The sequence below is a fragment of the Thalassophryne amazonica genome, chromosome 4 (assembly GCF_902500255.1).
Source record: "Thalassophryne amazonica chromosome 4, fThaAma1.1, whole genome shotgun sequence".
In the NCBI taxonomy this organism is placed as follows: domain Eukaryota; kingdom Metazoa; phylum Chordata; class Actinopteri; order Batrachoidiformes; family Batrachoididae; genus Thalassophryne; species Thalassophryne amazonica.
In genome coordinates, this window is record NC_047106.1 from 87,729,304 (window position 1) to 87,747,443 (window position 18,140).

Consider the following 18,140-nt stretch of genomic DNA (forward strand, 5'->3'; position numbering starts at 1 on the left):
GCCTTACAATATAAAGCGCCTTGGGGCAACTGTTTGTTGTGATTTGGCGCTATATAAATAAAATTGATTGATTGTTACATATCTTGAAAACATCATTTTTTTATATTGATTAAACTGATTGATATTTGGACATCATTTGAGTTCATCCATCAGGTTACTCCGTAGTCTAGGGCCACACATGGAGACACAGAAACCTTTACTGGTCGTCAGAGCGCCAGCAATTTTAAAATGATACAAGCCCCATAAATTATTTTTTCCCTCTCTCTCAGTAAAATATTCTTGAATTCTAAATGGCACTTGTTTTTTTTTTGTTTTTTTCACTTTGTACATTAATTGAAAAATAAATGCTATAACTGGAAATACTAAGATGCAGACAAGTATGGTAAATAGCCTTTTATTAATATTTTTACAGACAAGTATGATTTTTGGTTCAGTGACAAAAAAATCAACATGGTTATGTTAAACACCAGCGGGAGGAGTACAGAAAGCAACCTTTGTCAAGTCACTTTATTACTGTCTTTTTTTTTTGTTTGTTTTTTTTTCCCGTCTGCATATGTAAATGCCACACTGACAGAACCATTTATGTACAATAATACACACATATATGCAATTTATTATTGCAAGACAGAAGGTATGTAGTGTGTGAGTGAACATGGTGTGTGCGTGTGTGTGTATGTGTGACCCCATCCGCCCTTCCCGATCAGCCTACAACCTCCTACTCAAAGCCAACCAACATCTTCTATCAGAAAGGGCTGACCACCAAAGCAACACAAAGACAGAACAGAATGAAAGACAAGTGGTGAAGACAATGACTGTGAAATAAGACACCGAAGAGACGGGGCCCCAACCATACAACTTACCAGGACAAACAACCACACATGAACAAGTAGTGACAGCAACAGTTTAACAGGGCCCCATTTAGTGAGCATCCATACCTTAATCTAGGACACCAGAGTCTTGAGACTCTTGAGAGCACCCAAAAGCAAATTGTGGTGACGGCCACAAACACAACCATCCACGCACAGAGACCCAGATCACAGCTAAATATCCGATCACTACTGTGGCTGGTGTGTTGGGCCAAGACAAAAGTACAGACCCTTACCATATGGCGTGGACCACTCTGGCACATCAGAAGCCATACAGTTGGGCGCACGCAACAACAAATGGGCCCAGGATGCAGGGCCCCAGGAGAAAAAGGTCAGCGGAAGGGCATGGGGGCCAGGAAGGGCAGCCACCGGGGCAGCCTGACGAACCACCAGGGGAACCCCCCCACCCCCAACCCGGAGGCACAGGAAACAACCCCATACCCAAGGGAAGCAGGAAGGGCACCAGCTTAGGTCCACAAAAGAGGGGGCCCAGAACCACACCACCCAAACCACAGGCCCCAAAAGGAGGAGCGAGCTGTGCCGGGGAGCAAAGGAGCCATTGCAATGGAACCCAAGGCGCGGGCAGGGACAACCGAGCCATATGAGGGCGGGGCACGGCCTCCAGACAAGAGGTGAGACCCAATTACCCAGTCCAGGAAGCACACGAGGCTCCCCCAACACCCAAGACTCCCCCAGTGCAGCCAGTAGGATCCCTCCAGCCCCCAATCCACCTCCCCCCACCCCCCGCCTGAGATAGGGGGGTGGCTCCCAACCCCCAGCAGCCATCCAACCCCCCCCACCAGTGCCAACACCCGTGCCCCACTGCAACTCCACGCTCCCCTCAACGGGCCGCAGATTCTTGGTCCCCACAAGCCCCAGAGTAGGGCCCCAAGACCACGCCAGAACTGGTGAGGCAGACCCCCCACCCCTAGCCCCAGACATCCACAGCCACCCGGGGCCAACCCCACATGCCACACTCACCTTACCGACCAACCCCACCGTAGTTGTTACAATTAATCTTCCTTGCTGTGTGCGACCCCCTAAAAGCAGGGCAGGAGACAGCAGGTGGCAGACTGCCATGGGAGGCCGTGGCACACCGCTGCACCACAGCCTGCCCTGCAAACCCACCACCACCTAGTGACCCCGACTCGAAATTTGTGAATGTATTTACTAATTGTGTAGAAATAAAGTGTGTGCATTAAAATGGCAGGGCAGGAATGGCAAATGGAGATCACTGTGGGCGGCAGCGCACAGCTGTGCCACAGACTGCCCTGCAAACCCCTCCGCATCACCTGACTGCAAATCTATTTGAACCCTGTAATTTTCAATTTCAATTTTCAATTTATTTTCATTTATATAGCGCCAAATCACAACAGAGTTGCCTCAGCGCTTCACACAGGTAATGTCTAACCTTACCAACCCCCAGAGCAACAGTGGTAAGGAAAAACTCCCTCTCAGGAATAAACCTCCAGCAGATCAGACTCAAAGGGGTGACCCTCTGCTTAGGCCATGCTACAAACATAAATTACAGAACAATTCACGGACGAGTATACAAGAAATGCTGTTGGTGCACAGGACAGGAGGGTCGCCAACACAAATACAACTCCCATCTCTGGATGGAGCTGCACCTTAAACAGAGAGAAAAAAACAGAATCAGGCATCAGAAAGACAAAAAAATACTGTATAATTTGCCAGCATTAAACAACAAGAAAAACAGAAGAAATACTAAGGTGATCGCCGGCCACTAGCCCTAAACTTCACTAAAAAACCCAGAATTTAGGTAAAGTTGAGGCCGCGGCCCGCTCCAATCACTAATAATGAATTAAAAGAGTAAAAGCGTAAAACAAAACTGTACCAGTATGCTAGCCATATGAAAGGGAAAATAAGTGCGTCTTAAGTCTGGACTTGAAAATCTCCACAGAATCTGACTGTTTTATTGATGCAGGGAGATAATTCCACAGAACAGGGGCACAATAAGAGAAAACTCTGTGACCCGCAGACTTCTTATTCACCTTAGGGACACAAAGTAGTCCTGCATCCTGAGAACGTGAAGCCCGGGCCGGTACGTAAGGTTTAATTGGGTCAGCTAGGTAGGGAGGTGCCAGGCCATGAATAATTTTATAGGTTAATAGCAGAACCGTAAAATCTGATCTCACTGGGACAGGAAGCCAGTGAAGGGATGACAAAATGGGTGTAATGTGGTTGTACTTTCTGCTTCATGTCAAAGGTCTGGCTGCAGCATTTTGAACCAATTGGAGACCCCTAATGCTAGACTGCGGTAAACCAGAAAATAGAACATTGCAGTAGTCCAATCTAGAAGAGATAAATGCATGGATCACGGTCTCAGCATCAGCCATAGACAGGATGGGACGAATCTTCGCTATATTTCGCACGTGGAAGAAAGCAGTCCTAGTAATATTTCTAATGTGGAGGCCAAAGGACAATGAAGGATCAAAAATTACCCCAAGGTTCCTCACTTTGTCAGTGTGATGTATGACACATGAGCCTAGCTCGAGCGTTAACTGGTCAAGTTGATGTCGATGTCTGACTGGACCAAGAACCATCATTTCAGTCTTATCAGAGTTTAAAAGTAGGACGTTTCTAGACATCCAACTTCTCACTGCTGCAAGGCAATCTTCTAAGGATTTTATGTGAACGAGATTACAAGGCAGTTATCGCATGTATGTAGCGGGATGAAAGTCCCGGGTCCAATTGAAAAGATGTTCCCGCTAGCTTGGCTAACGGGGGAGTTCCCCTTTGGCTGACCTGGTAGAGGAACGGTCTTTTTTGCGAGCCGCGTGGGTTCGATCCCCACCATCGTCCCGGCCACGAAGGTCCTGCTGCTTCATGCATAACTATCATCTGCATAGCAGTGAAAGGTAATCCAAAACCCCGCAATATGTGCCCAAGGGGTGCTATATAAAGGGAGAAAAGCAGGGGGCCTAAGACAGACCCCTGTGGAACCCCAAATTTCATGTCACTAAGGTTAGAGGTAGTGTTACTGTACAAAACACAGAACGACTGGTCAAGTATGACGCCAGCCATGCAAGGGCATGATGATCCACTCTATCAAATGCAGCACTGAGATCTAACAGCAACAGAACCGTAGTGGTGTCCGAATCCATTGTAAGCAGAAGATCATTCACCACTTTAGTGAGAGGCATCTCTGTGGAATGATATTTTCTAAAAGCAGACTGCAGTGGCTCAAAGGAATTATTCTCAGTAAGATAGTCTACGAGCTGCCGTGACACCACTTTTTCCAGAATTTTAGAGAAAAATGACAGATTTGATATCGGCCAATAGTTTTTTCAATACACTAGGGTCAAGATTAGGTTTCTTAAGTAATGGTTTAATCACTGCAGATTTGAAACATTTAGGAACAAATCCAGAAGGTAAAGAACGATGAATAATTTCCAGCACTGTAATGTGCTACTTAAAACCCAATATGATGTGCGTGCACCTACTGAGCTGGTAAAGTACATTCTAAGGGTGTGACGTGTGAGGCCCAACCCCAAGCAGCCAGCGGAAGGGCAAGGCGTGGTGCAGGGAGCGGGCCACACACAACGGCCCCACCGGGCTCCTCGGCCCACCTCCAGACCCAACAGAGGCACCAGGGAAACCACAAGATGTGGGGAGGTGGGCAGTCCCGGAGGAGCACCGGAAGCCCAGGGAAAGAACAAACCAACAGGGGGGACGGGGCCAGGGAGCTGGAGAAGGACGAGCCACCACGCCCGGTGATCCCCAAGCCAGGGAAGGCGCAAGATGAGACCCAAGAGCGGCAGGGGCAGCCGAGGAGCCAGAGGGAGACAGGCGGTCCCCACAAACCCGGAGGGAGATGCAGGGGCATGGAGGACATCATATGAGCCGAGCCCTGGGGAGAGACACCACCCCCCGCCCAGGCACCAGACCCCAGCCCACCAACAGCGGAGCAGACAGACCCAACATGAAAAGGAACGATGGTCGCCCAATTACCCTCTCCCTACTACCTCCCCCATCCCCCAATAGGAGCACTAACCCCAAATCCCCAAGCAAGCCCAGGACTCCACACTGGACAGCCAAACCATCCCCACACACACGGGCTGCACAGCCCCATCTTACCCAAGGGGCCACCCACTCTAGAAGACACACGCTGTCTCCTCCACCAATTCAGTCATTTTCAAGAGAAAAACAAAAAACAAACAACAAAACACAGTATCAATCACAGACAGCAAGAGTACCCCAAAGAGCTGCAACCTGGATCTGCAGCACAAGAAAGAGTCAGTAGGTCAACAATAATACTTTACTCACTTTATTACTGTCAATAAACTGGTGAATGTGATCAGAGTGGATTTTGGATGCATCAGACTGAGAACCCTCTGCCATCTTAAGTATTGTAAATCTGGTTCATATTTTACTTGCATTGATTTTCATCTAGAGTAGAGAAAACATTTAGGGGAAAAAGGAAGTTGATTAAAAACAAAACACAACAGCTGTTTATGCTTTGTTTGACTCATACCATTGTGATCTGTTAAAGCAACAGTGACCTTAAAGGAGACCTGCATTGAAAAAAATGCAGTCAGATTTTTTGAACAAAAAATGACTTACATTTACACATGAGATCCTTCTGAATGTAGTAAAGTAAATCTGCAAGCCCAGATCTGTCGTTCAACGGAGAAATCTTCGTTTGAAAATGACAAATTTACAGCTAACTTTTAGCCCTCCGCAAATTGTTCCTCTCATCATGGACGCTGCCGAGACGTCACGGACAAGACCTTCTCCCAGCATGCATTGCGCCAGTTGTAATTTGTGGATTTACGTCAGTTTGCATCTGCACCTTTTTCTTGTCTTATACGGAAGGATCTACTTTTTTTAAAACTTCATATTGTCTTGCGGCACGTTTGGTGAGTACACATTTGTTTTATTTGTGCTTGAAGATTATTTTGGGGGACTTTTTCATACGCCCGTTTGATTGAGTGGTGTCGCAATGAAAATCTACTGTCTTTCGCCTCCGGTACTATCGCGGGATATGGAGGCGAGACCCGCAAAGAATCCCAGTCATTAAAAATATATAAACCTCTCTCAGCGTCCATGGAGCTCTGGGGCTCCGATTGCCGAGACGTGCGGTGCTGTGGATTTTGCCGCAAGAGTCTGTCCTTCCAGCAACAGGTGTACCGGCCGCTTCGCATTAAAACAGCGCGCGTAATCTCAGGACTTGTGCCAAGTGTGCTGCAGCTCCATTCAGTAGACAGAGAGCTGATGCCGGTGTTGTGCGCACCGGCTGCAAAGCAGACACGGGCGGTGTGAGTGGCCCGCATCGGCGGTTAACGAGCTCGTTAACGAGCCCGCAGACTTAATAAGCGCAGCGGAGGCAGAGAGCGGGAGAGGAAGAACGGCGCCCGCTGTCGATGTCGTTGCTGATCTGAGCACACAGATCTGTATCTCACATTCATTGCAGCTTACTTTTGGATGTTGAAACCAGGACGTGTATAAGTAACATTACTAACAGATCAATTTCAATGCGGGATCGGACTGAAGGCGGGAGCGCATCGTCTTGTCCCTAACGTCATGGAAATGATACGGCTGTACAAACTGTTTTCACAGAGGGCTAAATTTTAGCTGCAAATTTGTCATTTTTAAATTAAGATTTCTCCGCTGAATTACAAATTTGGGTTTACAGATTTACTTTACTGCATTCACAAGGGTCTTATAAATACATATCAGCTATTTCTTTCTGAAATCAGACCACATTTATTTCAATGCAGGTCTACTTTAATGAATTAAATCAGCATGCTTTTGTTTACTTTGACACTTGATGTTCAGCTCTGGTGCCACAGATTCTTGCAGCTTTCCTGCAGGTATCTATTTGTGTAGTCACCTTTACTCTCTGACTGAGAGTCAGTGGTGAGAAACTGATCAACCAAGAGAGCCCTGACACTGGACATGTCCATCATCTTGAGAGGAGCCTTGTATAAATCCAGAGTAACCAGTCCAACATCTCTTTGAGAACTAACTGCATAATATTCTGTGAGAAAACTGTCTCAACAATAGGTAATATTGTTTTGAATAAGATATTACTGCTCATTTTCTCTGCCCTGCCCTGATGTGTTTATTGATTGACATAAGATTTATATGACAGGAAATCGACTCATCGTCAAGGATGGAAAAAGCAAGTCACTCACCCAAACCCTGCAAGTTCAGGCTTACCTTTACATTGTGACTTCAATGTTTTTGGCATTTCAGATGCTAAGGAAAATGGACCACCTCAGAAGTTCTCTTTTTGATAAAAATGTCTATCTGATTTATCAAATAGTTCCACAAAGGTTGTTTGAGCCCCAAACAAGTTCTGGGAAAGTTCAAATGGTCTCTCCAAATTACTCCATCACAGCTGCAGCCCTTCTGGCCTTCATGTATCTGCCAGGTACTTTTATTTCCACGTGCCAAGTCAGAAACGCCTCCTTTTTCAGCCTGATACTGGCACACTGAAAAATAAGTTTCCTGTAAATTTTACAGTACTGTACTGGCAACCAGTTTACATTATTACTGTTAAAGTGGCAGGAAATTACTCTAAAAACAATTACAGTAGTGTGGTCGCAGCTATGGTCAAGTTTCCAGTTCATTGAACCAACATGTCTTTGGAGGTGAAAGGGAACCCATGAGAACTCCACCAGGAAAAGGCCAGGTGGGAAGTGATCCCACGACCTTCTTGTGATGAGGCAACAGTGACAAGCACTACGCCACCATAGCAATGGACATACATTAAGTTAGGTTAAATGAAGCAAATCACACAAACATGGATCTCTCCAGGCATGTTCAGTTGGATTTAGTTCTGGACTCTGGTCGGGCCACTCAATGACATTCACAGAGTTGTCCTGAAGCCACTCTTTTGATATCTCAGCTGTGTGCTTAGGGTCATTGTCCTCGTGAAAAATGAACCATCACCCCAATCTGAGGTTAGGAACACTCCGGAGCAGGTTTTCATCCAGGATGTCTGTGCATTGCTGCATTCATCTTTCCCTCAATCCTGACTACAGTAGTCTCCCAGTTCCTGACACTGAAAAACATCCCCACAACATGATGCTGCCACCACCATGCTTCACTGTAAGGATGGTGCCTGGTGTCCTCCAAACATGACATCTGGCATTCATGCCAAAGACTTCAATCTTTGTCTCACCAGACTAAAGAATTTACTTTCTCATGGTCTGAGAGTCCTTAAGATGCCTTTTGGCAATCTCTAGGTGGGCTGCCATGTGCCTCTTACTAAAGCTCCTTTCACACTGGGCTTATGTATAGTTGCCTTGTGCTGCGTACCAAGTATGCTGGAATGGCTTGTAAGTTGCACGCAGGGAAAACAAAAACCTTGCAGGCAGGGTGGGAGGAGCTTGGCTCCATAACGTTGTTTTAACAGACTGCCTGGACACACAGATGGATTTGATACATTGTAAAAAGTCAGAATACATTATTTCCAGGAGTTAATGGCTTTATTTAACATGCCACAATCATGAGAAAACTTAAGAAGGTGAAAGTTTCACGGAGCTGCAGCCGTCAATCGCGCACACACAATCCATCCGTGAGAAGTGGACGTGGACATGTCCTCTCACTGGCGATCAGCCCGTTAGCAGGAGTTAATGGACTTTATTTAATGTGCCACAATCATGAGAACATGAGGAGGTGAAAGAAGCAGCAGCCAGCGATCACGCGCGCAATCCATCCATGTGGAGTGGACGGTGGGCCTCTCACTGGCTATCTGTCCGTGAGGAGCTATACTAGACATGGACATGTCCTTTCGCTGGCGATTAGTCCATGAGCAGGAGTTAATGGACTTTATTTCAGCAGGAGCAAGTGCATGTGCAAGCTGAGCTGGCCCGCTTCTTCTTCTTCCGTGATTTTGAAGCATCACTGCCAGCAAAGTCCAACGAGATGAATAAACTCGAGCCATGAAGATATGATATAATGATAAAAACCTAAAAGAATTTTTCACCGTAGCGAAGGGTTGTGTTCAATTGAGGGGAGCTTGGTGTACAGTAGCGGAGTGTTGTGTAGACTTACGTGGAACACTGTGACCGTGCTCTACACTGAAAGTCCGCGAAAACGTTAAATTTTTTTTCATCCATTTCACGGACCCCTTTGCATCCCTCAGTGTATTGCCGTGTAGGGCTGCATAGTTGGTTCGTGGCATTACGCAACTCTAAGTTGGCCCAGTGTGAAAGTGACTTAAGGAGTGTCTTCTGTCTGGCCACTCTACCATACAGGCCTTATTGGTGGATTGCTGCAGAGATGGTTGTCCTTCCGGAAGGTTCTCTTCTCTCCACAGATGAATGCTGGAGCTCTGACAGAGTGACCATCATGTTTTTGGTCATCGCCCAAATTAAAGCCAGTTTAGACAGGCGGCCAGCTCTTGGAAGAGTCCTGGTGGATCCCAACTTCTTTCGGACCTGTCACACATTGACAATTTAGCCAGTGAATGCCGACCATAGTAAAAACACTGGCATAAGTGGCGTACGTCTAATAAATTATGCATGCTGTGACAAAAAGATGATTTACTCAGCTTATGCTGACAGCCCTGTTTCCACCAATTGGTTCTGGTCGGAATGGCTAAGTCTGGTTGGTTTGCGTTTCCACCAACTGGCGAACCTTTTGTTTGGCAGGTGAACACTTAATACTGACAAGCATGTGTACTCTGTCACACAGTGTCTCTTCGCACATGGAGGCAAAATGAGTAATTTAACTTTATGTTATTTAATTTTTTATTTTGTTTTGGTGTTCATGGGATTTATTTTTCATCGCATGCAGAATGCTGAAGAATCGACGATGTCTGTGGTAAACGGCTGACATGGATGAATGAGGTGCTGTGCTCTTTCACTTTTAAAATAGTTAATTGTCTTGTTCTAGCACAAAGCACCACGTTCTGTGGTTCATGCTGAGAAAACGCACCTGGAGCATAAAACCACAGGGGATTGCTTTTAAATGCTATGTTTCTTCAGCCAAGGAATTAATATATTTTCAGACGTCATTTTCCAAAATCAGGATGCTTTATGTGGATAAGGATTTGTCAGGCTATGATGATGAATCCAACTGAAATGAACAGGTAAGATTAAGACTGTATATTTACTCCATGTGTGAATGGTTTTAATATTTGAAACAGTCTGTTTGCATGAGGACGACAGCTTTGAGTCAATCAATGGATAGCATCAATGGACTTATTTCGACTTATGAGTAACTTACAAGAAGAGTGTGTCAACAATTGCATAACTTTCCGACAACCTATGGCCTGCATATGTGGAATGTATGAGCCATCCGCTGGCATACGTCGAAAATATTGTGCATGCCAAACATTTTTGATGTTATGACATACAGTGGGGCAAAAAGTATTTAGTCAGCCCCTAATTGGCAAGTTCTCCTACTTAGAATGATGAGAGGGGCTGTAATTTTCAACATAGGTACACTTCAATTATGAGAGACAAAATGAGGAAAACATTCCAGAAAATCACACTGTAGGATTTTTAAAGAATTCATTTGTAATTATGGTTGGAAAATTTGGTCACCCACAACAAGGAAGATTTCTGGCTCTCACAGACATGTAACTCTTCTTTAAGACGCTCTTTGGTCCTCCAACTGTTACTGTATTAATGGCATGTTTTCTGTGAATTGTTCTGTAATTTATGTCTGTAGCATGGCCCAAGCAGAGGGTCACCCCTTTGAGTCTGGTCCTGCTTGAAGTTTCTTCCTCAGAGGGAGTTTTTCCTTACCACTGTTGTCGGGGGTTAGTAAAGTTAGACCTTACTTGTGTGAAGCGCCCTGAGGCAAATCTGGTGTGATTTGGCGCTATATAAATGAAATAAAAAATCTGTTGGAACTTATCTGTATAAAGACACCTATCCACAAGCCTCAAACAGTCAGAGCTCCAACTCAACTATGGCCAGACCAAAGAGCTGTCCAAGGACACCAGGAAGAAAATTGTAGCATGCACCAGCTGGAAGAGTGAAATCTACAATAGTCAAGCAAGTTGGTGTGAATGAATCAACTGTGGGAGCAATTGTAAGAAATGGAAGACATATAATACCAATGATAATCTCCCTCGATCTGGGGTTCCCTGCAAGATGCCAGTCCCGTGGGGTCAAATGATCATGAGAATTGTGAACAAAATCCCATACCGGAGGGACCCAATGAATGACCTACAGAGAGGTGGGACCAAAGTAACAAAGGCTACACACTATGCAGTGAGGGACTCAAATCCTGCCATGCCAGGCGTGTCCCCCTGCTTAAGCCAATACATGTCCAAGCCTGTCTGAAGTCTCGCAATCCTCTTCTGGATTCACCCAATCCAAAAGAGGATTGGGAGAATATCATGTGGTCAGATGAAACCAAAATAGAACATTTTGGTAAAAATTTGTGTTTGGAGGAAGAAGAATGCTGAGTTGCATTCCAAGAACAACATACCTACTGTGAAGCATGGGGTGGAAACATCGTACTTTGGGGCTGTTTTTCTGCAAAGGGGACAGGATGACTGATTCGTGTTAAGGGAAGAATGAACGTGGCCATGTATTGTGAGATTTTAAGCTAAAACCTCCTTCCATCAGTGAAAGCATTGAATATGCAACGTGGCTGGGTCTTCCAGCATGACAATGAACCCAAACACACCGCTCAAGCAACAAAGGAGTGGCTCCATAAAAAGCATTTCAAGGTCCTGGAGGCAAGCCAGTCTCCAGACCTCAACCCCATAGAAAATTTGTTGAGGGAGTTGAAAGTCCATGTTGCCCAGTGACAGCCCCAAAACATCACTGCTCTAGAGAAGATCCGCATGGAGGAATGGGCCAAAATACCAGCTACAGTGTGTGCGAACCTGGTGAAGACTTACAGGAAACGTTTGACCTCTGTCATTGCCAACATAGATTATGTTACAAAGTATTGAGTTTAACTTTTGTTATTGACCAAATACTTATTTTTCAACGTAATTTACAACATAAATTCTTTAAAAATCCTACAATGTGATTTCCTGGATTTTTTTTTGTTTCTCATTTTGTGTCTCACAGTTCCAAGTGTACCTATGTTGAAAATTACAGACCTCTCTCACTTTCTAAGTATGAGAACTTGCACAACCAGGGACTGACTAAATACTTTTTTGCCCCACTGTACATCAGCATGCTTCAATGTGCTCTACCCTATACAAAACGTACCCATAACTTATTAGATGTACACCAGCATTTTTACTAATACGGTCGGCATACGGTGTCTAAATCATCAAGGTGTGACAGGCGTGTTCCATGTATGGATGATGGAGGCCACTGTGCTCATTGGGAACTTCAAAGCAGCACAAATGTTTCTGTACCCTTCCCAGATTTGTGCCTCGAGACAATCCTGTCTCGGAGGTCTACAGACAATTTTTACTTCATGCTTGGTTTGTGCTCTGTAATACACTGTCAACTCTGAGGCCTTATATGGAGACAGGTGTGTGGCTTTTGAAATCATGTCCAATCAGCTGAATTTACCTCAGGTGGACTCCAGTTAAGCTGTAGAAACATCGCAAGGATGATCAGTGGAAATGGGATGCATGGCAAAGGCTGCGATTACTTATGTACATCATGTGATTTCTTAGTTTTTTATTTTTAATACATTTGAAAAATCTTAAACTTTTTTACATTGTCATTATGGGTATTGTGTGTAGAATTTTGAGGAAAAAAATGAATTTTGTTTTGGAATAAGGCTGTAACATAACGTGGAAAAAGGTGAAGCGCTGTGAATACTTCCAGATGCACTGTAGCCTTGAAGCCCCCATCACACATAGCAATAATGTGCAGGAACCATGCCCAACAGGGCAAATATTGCCATAATCTGACACAGGTTGAGAGGAAAAGAAGCGTGGTTAGCAGTGTCTGAACGTATCCGATTACCTCGTCCATACCTGCATGATGGCAACAAAGCACATTTAGACAACAGTTTAGATGACACAGAATGCTGTTAGATGGCCATAAAAGGCGCTGAAGACTGGCCCGATGTCCAAACGTCTGGATGGCAAACACGGGACCGGAGTGGGAGGCAGCGCTGTGTTCCTCATGTGCACGGTGTGCGTGAGCACGTGCGCCCCGTGCACATGTGTGGGGCTGAATTATCTCTCAGCTGTGTGTGTTTGTGTATGTATTAATATGTATATGCATAATGCTGCATGAGCCACTAAGCACGCGCGCGCCACTGGACAGTTTTGCTGAATGTTTGCTGGCAGTGGGCCATGCTGTCCCATGCATCAGACACAGCCTTTACTCATAATTTATTTATTTTTTGTGTTTTGGCTCACTTCAGCAGCAGAACGCAACTCTAGATACAGCGTTGGCTGGATTATCACATGGGATTTATTTTTGCCGTGGTTGATTCCAGCACACAGCAGGCGGGTGAGAGGATTTTAACCACAGGCTGTGGTCCTGGCTCCACGTCCACACTGCACTCCTGGACCGCTGTTGGAGGTGAGATTCATGTTTATTAATGCTGTCATGGCCTGGCACAACAGTTCCACGTCATATCTCCTACAGAGTTGCAATGTAGAAGGTGATCATATGTTACAAGGTAAGATCTGTTCAGCTCCGAGCCTGGCAGGGCAATGACACTTACTGGCACACCACGGAGAGGTGCCGCTGCCCATGTTATGTACAGATATATGGAGACAATAATTCACATTATTTACATCGCCCATGGGAAGGAATGGACAAGTATCTGCACTATAGGTCTATTGTGGATATAACAGCCTGTTCAGATTTGCGGCGGTGAGCGCACAGTAGTGCACGGTGGCTTCAGTTTGATAGCCACTGTTCACATTCACTGTACATGATGAGAATTCATGACTGTTATCATGATGAAGCATGCCACATACATTTCACAGTTACTTTGCGCTCCGGGGGGACATTATATACGTGGCACGTGCAGGTCATACGGGCACGTTTTGCCGTGCCCAGATCCACCTTGAGGTTCCCTCGTATGTGCTCAAATCATTTCGGATCCTGTTTTACTGCCATCAGAATATGTAAATTGTGGTCAGATGGTCATCAATTACATATGGACCGCAGTGGATAGGTGTCCCATCTCTATCGTGCCCGGAGGATTTTGAACATGTGCATCACACTCGTAGCTGCCGGCTTTGCCGATTTTGACCAACTGTTTGGACTCTCGCAGATGGCAGTCAGAACATTTGGAACTGAAACCAGACCTTTTCGGATGTGCACCAATTCGTCATTCTGACTCCATTCTGTGTGATTGTGGCTATGTGTGATGGGGGTATAAAAGTGCAATACCCATAGAAAAATGTATCATTTTAACCTGTTTTTCCTGCATTTTCATAATTGTTTAAATCATTTAGTTTTGCACCATACAGACTTGCAGGCGTATCACATAAGTCATGCACAGGCAGACAGTTTTGACTTATGGTTAAAATTTTAAACAAACTAATTCTGGTCAAGTTATTGAAATTAATGTCACTTTTGTCATTTAACAAAGTGAAAATATCAGATATATGTTTTAGTTTTAAAGTAATGCACACATTTTGAAGGTTTATTGTTTACAGATACACATGCCGCAGTACATTATGGGAAAATTGCCATCTACTGCCATCCAGTAGATGGCAGTGTTCACAGCAGTGTGAAGAGCAATTGCCACACATTCACTAAAAGTACTGAATCAACAAACAGAATTTTCAGTTTTCAAATGGCCTTTTTTTACAAATGAAAAAATGACATATTACAATACAGATTTTTTTTTTTTTAAACCCACCACCATTACAGTAGCTTGTGTGTTATATCAGACCACCCACTGATGTCAGGAACCTATTTTCCCATAATGCATTGTGGCATTTGTGTCTTTAATGCTAAACCTTCAAAATTAGTGCATTACTTTAAAACTAAAACAGTAGATATTTTCACTTTGTAAAATGACAGAGGTGACATCAATTCAATAACTTGTTAAATTTTAACCATAAGTCAAAACTGTCTGCCTGTGCATGACTTGTGTGATATGCCTACAGGCTGTATGGTGTGAAAATAAATGTTTTCTTCCTCTTTTTCCTCTCTGGTAGTCAGCTCTCTGCCTGCAGAGGATTGAGTTTTACCACTCACAGCTGTCTGTTTTCTACAAAACATGTAACAGACAGGCACTAAAATCTATGATTTCAGACTTTACAAATGTGTTTAACTGTTAAGCTTTATTCACTATGCCTGCAAAAAATATGTTAGCAAGCTAAAAGTTATCAGAACTAAATTTTATCAAAGCTAATTGGTCCACGGATGGTTTTCAAAGTTATCTGAAAAGCTAATTCGTTAACAAAAAGGTTAGCTTTGATAATTAGTGATTAGCAGATTCATGGAGCTGTGTCCACCATTGCTTACTGCCCCCTGCTGGAATAGCATGTGATTCCAGAAAGTAGTTAGCAATATCCTTTGTTCCATTTTTGCAGCGTTCCTCCTAGACCCAAAATACATAAACATACCAAATGGCAAATGTCAGCTGTCCACAGTTTCTCTGTGATCGAAGTTGCATGCATGCACAGCTGCTTTAAGCAGGTGTTTTTAATTTGACAAACAAAGACAGTGACAGAAGACATTAAAGCCACTAAACATTTCATTCATGGTACCAATATGAAAATGAAGTCACTCATGGTGAAAGCAACATGAGACTTATCTAAACTGACTAAACCAATTGAGCTACAAAAACACAATAAATCATTAACACTAACAACACTGTTAAACTACAGTCCCAGTTCCAATGAAGTTGGGATTTTGTGTGAAATGTAAATAAAAACACAATACAATGATTTGCAAATCCTCTTCAACCTATATTCAATTGAATACACCACAAAGACAAGATATTTAATATTCAAACTGAAAAAAAACTTTATTGTTTTTGTGCAAATATTTGCTCATTTTGAAATGGATGCCTGCAGCATGTTTCAAAAAGGCTGGGACAGTGGTATGTTTACCACTGTGGTACATTACCTTTCCTTCTAACAACACTCAATAAGTGTTTGGGAACTGAGGACACTAATTGTGTCATGATTGGGTATAAAAGGAGCATCCCCAAAAGGCTCAGCCATTCACAAGCAAACATGGGGCAAGAATCACCACTTTGTGAACAACTGCGTGAAAAAATAGTCCAATAGTCTCTCTGCGTTTAACCTTCAAGTCCCTACTTCTCCAGACTGTGAATTCCTCAAAACTATATTGGATTCTGGCTCTATTGGACTATTATTGGATTAACCCTGGAATTGATCAGCTGGTCTCTGAACGCTATTGACACCATTTTTTCTACAAGAAGGTATGTCCTCGACTCATGGAGTTCCTGGTGTGTGGCATGCTTGCTCTGTTGAGGATGTCGAGGATTTATTTATTTTTGGTCTCACGGCAGCAGGGCTGGTACTTTTTGGCTTATGTGCTGCCCTGATCTACCGGAAAATTGGCAAGACGGTGGCATCAAGAACCACGGGCCCTCGCTTGTCCGTCATGATTAACGAGGTTGGCAAGGCAGTGCATTCTCAGACTGCGTTAACTCTTGAACTCAGACGCAAATTGGGTGACACCTTGGAGCTGATGCGTGCCATGCAGTTGAAGCTGAAGGGTTCGGAGGCCGGTGAATATTCTTAATTCATAATTGGGAATATTCTTAATTCATAATTGGGATTTGGCTGAGCGAGTGGAACTGTTAAAAGTGTTTTTCACTGCTCGGCTGCAACACTACAGGCTATCTAGCATCAAGGTCAATTGCCCACTGTTTACCTCCAGAGGAATTTATCCAGGCTCTGGTGAGATTATTCGGCTCCATTCTTATCTCAACCCACAAGGACAATATACTGACAGACTTACACATGGACTGAAGCATGCCCCAGGTTTCTCCTCTTACCTCCCTTCCTGCCCCTCCCTCCCTGCGGCAGGCCTCTGTCCTTCCCAAGCTGGCAGGCGGCGCGACTTGACAGTTGCAGGCAGCCTTCACCCACTTTGCCTCAATTCGGAAGACGGACTACTTCAAGTTAAGTGCACATAAACAATGTCAAATGTATGTGTTGTCTTTAATTTTGATGTGTTCCATTACTACGGTAAACAAGTAATAATTGTGGATAAATTGCTGTATCTTGTCTGAGGTAATTGGAGTGTAAACGTAATCGCCCTTTTTTGGGATCAATAAAGTTGTCTGAAGTCTGAATCTACAGTCCAAAATGTAATCAGAAGATTCAGAGAATCTGGAGAACTGTCTACACGTAAGTGGCAAGGCTGAAAAGTAACATTGAATGCCCGTGACCTTCAATCCCTCAGGCAGCACTGCATTAAAAACCAACATCATTGTGTAACTGATCTTACCGTGGGGGCTCAGGAACACTTCAGAAAACCATTGTCAGTTAACACAGTTTGTCGCTACATCTGCAAGTGCTAGTTAAAACTCTACCATGCAAAGCAAAAGCCATACTTCAACAACATCCAGAAATGCCACTGCCTTCTCTGGACCCAGGCTCATTTGAAATGGACAGACACAAAGTGGAAAAGTGTGCTGTTATCTGATGAGTCCACATTTCACATTGTTTTTGGAAATCATGGACGTTCTTGAGGGAATGGTGTATTTGGGATTGAATGTTTTGATCATATTCTTGAATCCTGTGTCTTCCACCATGGACAGTGGGCGTATGTCTGTGATGAACATATTTAAAATGCTGTTGGTCAAAACCACGGCCTCCTCAACAGTACATGAGGGACCTGTCCGGACAAAGCTGTCCATGCTTCGCTGTGATGTGCTGTGGGGGGAGAAAAACAAACAAACAAACAAAAAAAAACCATTCATTTGCAGGCTATAACAAATGCTAAAGTTGTCCAAAAGTAAATGTATGTTAATGAATTTGTCCATCGTGTCATCTATTATTTATTGTGAGTGAGTGAGTGAGTGAGAAAGAAAGAGAGGAAGGGAGAGATGAACTGATTTCATGATTTTGGTGCATTTGCTCTCGTTAGCCTACTTATTAGCCTCTCGTTAGCCTACTTATTAGCCTGTCTCATCACTATCGACACAACACACAAGCTACACATAATTACTGAAATTCTAACAAGCGGTAGTGTTCATATCAGTTAATGTTAATCTTAAAATACGTTACTGCTTAGAGGCTTCGAGTCCGCTTGGAGAAGTGCAGTAGTTCACGTGAGGATGCTTTCGGTTGAGGTGTTGCAGCATTGACGAAGTGCTGTTATGGTAGGCCAGGTCCGCTTTACAGTATATACATTGCACTATATTGTCCGCCTTACGAAGTGTAAAGTGATCCCAAACTTTAGACATTTTCTGCCT